Source organism: Phacochoerus africanus, chromosome 2 (genome assembly GCF_016906955.1).
Source record: "Phacochoerus africanus isolate WHEZ1 chromosome 2, ROS_Pafr_v1, whole genome shotgun sequence".
In the NCBI taxonomy this organism is placed as follows: domain Eukaryota; kingdom Metazoa; phylum Chordata; class Mammalia; order Artiodactyla; family Suidae; genus Phacochoerus; species Phacochoerus africanus.
In genome coordinates, this window is record NC_062545.1 from 176,095,362 (window position 1) to 176,098,976 (window position 3,615).

Sequence of the window (3,615 nt, forward strand, 5' to 3'; positions counted from 1 at the left end):
TATAAAATTTTTAAGAAGTAGAATTTATGATTACAGGAATGTACAATTATAATTTGGGTTGATTTTCCAAATGCCCTACAAAGAATTATATTAACTCATACTCCCATCAGCAACACTTGAGAGTGACCTTTGTCCTACAGACTCAACAAAGACAAGTGTTATCATACTTCTTAAGCTCTGACAGGATGATAATTTTAAAAATGATGTCAATGAAATCTGGATTAGCAATTTCTTAAAGTGATATTGAGTACATTTATCACATATATAGGATTTATGTTCTGTGAATTATTGATATTCTTTCATGCGTTTTTATTTGGTGATTAGAATTTTTATCTTTTTTTTTGGTCTTTTTCCCTTTTCTAGGGCCACTCCCATGGCATATGGAGGTTCCCAGGCTAGGGGTCCAATCAGAGCTATAGCTGCCGGCCTATGCCAGAGCCATGGCAACAAGGGATCTGAGCCTTGTCTGCAACCTATACCACAGCTCACGGCAATGCTGGATCCTTAACCCACTGAGCAAGGCCAGGGATCGAACCAGCAACCTCATGGTTCCTAGTCAGATTCGTTAACTGCTGTGCCACAATGGGAACTCCTATCCTTATTTTTAGTATAATAATTTTTATTTTTTATTATATCTGGTTTACAGTGTTCTACCAATTTTCTACAGTACAGTATGGTGACCCAGTTACACATACATGTATAGATATTTTTCCTCATGCTCATGCTCCATCATAAGTGGCTAGATATAGTTCCCATATGTGAGATGCTTCACATAGCAGGATTTCATTGCTTATCAATTCCAAAGGCAATAGTCTGCATCTATTAACCACAAGCTGCCAATCCATCCTCCTTCCTACCCCTCCCCCTTGGCAACCATAAGTCTATTCTCCAAGTCCATGATTTTCTTTTCTGTGGGAAGGTTCATTTGTGCCCTATATTAGATTCCAGATATAAATAATATCATATGGTATTTGTCTTTCTCTTTCTGACTTAATTCAGGTAGTATGAGAGTCTCTAGATCCATCCATGTTGCTGCAAATGATATTATTTTGTTCTTTTTTATAGCAGAATAGTGTTTCATTCTGTATATATACATCTTCCTAGTCCAATGGACATTTAGGTTGTTTCCATGTCTTGGCTATTGTGGATAGTGCTACAGTGAACATGTGGGTGTATGTGTCTTTTGCAAGGAAAGTTTTGTACAGATATATGACCAAGAGTGGGATTTCTAGGTCATATGGTAGTTCTGTGTATCATTTTCTAAGGTATCTCCATATTGTTCTCCGTAGTGGCTATACCAACTTACATTCCCATCAACAGTGCAGGAGGGTTCGCTTTTTCCACACCCCCACCAGTATTTGTTATATGTGAACTTATTAATGATGGCCATTCTGACTGGTGTGAGGTGGTATCTCATGGTAGTTTTGATTGGCATTTCTCTAATAACTGGGGATGTTGAGCATATTTCCTCTGCTTATTGAACATATGTATATCTTTGAAGAAATGTCTATTCAGGTCTTTTGCCCATTTTTCCATTGGGTTGTTGGCTTTTTTGCTGTTGAGTTGTATAAGTTGTTTGTATATTTTAGCGATTAAGTCCTCGTCAGGTGCATCATTTGAAACTATTTTCTCCCATTCTGAAAGTTGTCTTTTTGTTTTCTTTTTGGTTTCCTTTGCTGTACAAAAGCTTGTCAGTTTGATTCGGCCCCATTTGTTTATATTATTATTATTATTATTTTTGTCTTTTGGCCTTTTTCTAGGGCACCTCCCATGGCATATAGAGGTTCCCAGGCTAGGGGTCTAATTGGAGCTGTAGCCACTGGCCTATGCCACAGCTACAGCAATGCCAGATCCTAGCCACGTCTGAGACCTACACCGCAGCTCAAGGCAATGCTGGATCCTCAACCCACTGATCAAGGCCAGGGATCGAACCCGCAACCTCATGGTTCCCAGTATGACTTGTTAACCACTGAGACATGACGGGAACTCCTGCATTGGTTTATTTTTGCTTTTATTTCTGTTGCTTTGGGAGACTAACCTGAAAAATATTCATGATGTTGATGTCAGAGAGTGTTTGCCTATGTTTTCTTCTAGGAGTTTGATGGTGTCCTGTCGTATATTTAAGTCTTTCAGCCATTTTGAGTTTATTTGTGTGCATGGTGTGAGGGTGTGTTCTAGTTTCAATGCTTTGCATGCTGCTGTCAAGGTTTCCCAGCAATACTTACTGAAAAGACAGGTTTTTTTGCATTTTATGTTCTTGCCTCCTTTTTTGAAGATTAATTGACTATAGGTGTCTGGGTTTATTTCTGAGTTGTCTATTCTGTTCCATTGGACTATATGTGTATTTTGGTACCAGTACCACACTGTCTTGATGACTGTGGCTAAGTAATATTGCCTGAGGTCTGAGAGAGTGATGCCTCCTGCTTGGTTTTTGTTCCTCATCATTGCTTTGGCAATTCTGAGTCTTTTGTGGTTCCATATAAATTTTTGGATTGTTTGTTCTCGGTCTGTGAAAAATATCATGGGTAATTTGATAGGGATTGCATTGAATCTGTAGATTGCTTTGGGTAGTATGGCCATTTTTACAATATTAATTTTTCCAACCCAGGAGCATGGACTATCTTTCCACTTCATTGAATCCTCTTTAATTTCCTTGATTAATGTTTTATAGTTTTAAGCATATAAATCTTTCACCTCCTTGGTCAGTTTTATTCCCAGGTATTTGATTTTTGGGGGTGCGATTTTAAAAGGTATTTAATTTTTGTATTTCATTTCTAATATTTCATTGTTAGTAGAGAGAAATGTGACTGATTTCTGAATGTTAATCTTATGTCCTGCTACTTTGCTGAATTCATGATCAGCTTGAGTGATTTTTTTTCCAATAAACTTAAAATTCTTTGGAGTAAAGCAGGCTTTTAGGTAAAGATTTATGAATTGCAAAATATTTCCCCCTGTATTCCTACATTCAATCTGGGCTGCCACAATCAGACAGACAGAAAGTGCGAGGATGCCTTCTTCTTGCATCAGTCGTGGAAACCTGAGTAGCAGACAGTAACTGCTACAGACCTGTCAAATAGATGCATTTTGAGTGATTTTTGTGTAGAGTTCTTAGGGTTTTCCATGTACAGGATAATGTCACATTCACACAGTGACAATTTTACCTTTTTCTTCCAACTTGTATGCCTTTTATTTCTTTTGTTTATCTGATCACTGTGACAAGGACTTCAAATATTATTTTGAATAACAGTGGGGAGAGTAGATACCCTTGTCTTGTTCCAGATATTAGTGGCAAGGCTTTCAGCTTTTCTCCATTGAATACTATATTTTCTAAAGTTTCGTCATTAATGGTTTTGATTATGTTAATTATGTTCCCTCTGTACCCACTTTAGTAAGAGTTTTGATCATGTGTGGATGTTGGACTTTGCCAAATGCTTTCTCTGCATCTGTTGAGATGATTAGGTGGTTTTTGACTTTTTTTAATGTGGTGTATGACATTGATTGATTTTTGCATGTTGAACCATCCTTGTGAACTTGGGATGAATCTCCTTGTTCATGGTGTATGATATTTTTTATATGTTGTTGGATTTGGTTGGCTAACATTTGGTGAGAATTTTT

At 37.3% G+C, this 3,615-nt stretch overlaps 1 non-coding gene across 1 annotated transcript; it reads right to left on the minus strand.

Annotated features, from left to right (window-relative positions):
* Positions 1–2,949: 2,949 nt before the first annotated feature.
* LOC125121756 (small nucleolar RNA SNORA31) lies at positions 2,950–3,083 on the minus strand. Its single transcript, XR_007133620.1, has one exon. It is a non-coding gene; the product is annotated as a small nucleolar RNA SNORA31 (small nucleolar RNA).
* Positions 3,084–3,615: the final 532 nt, after the last annotated feature.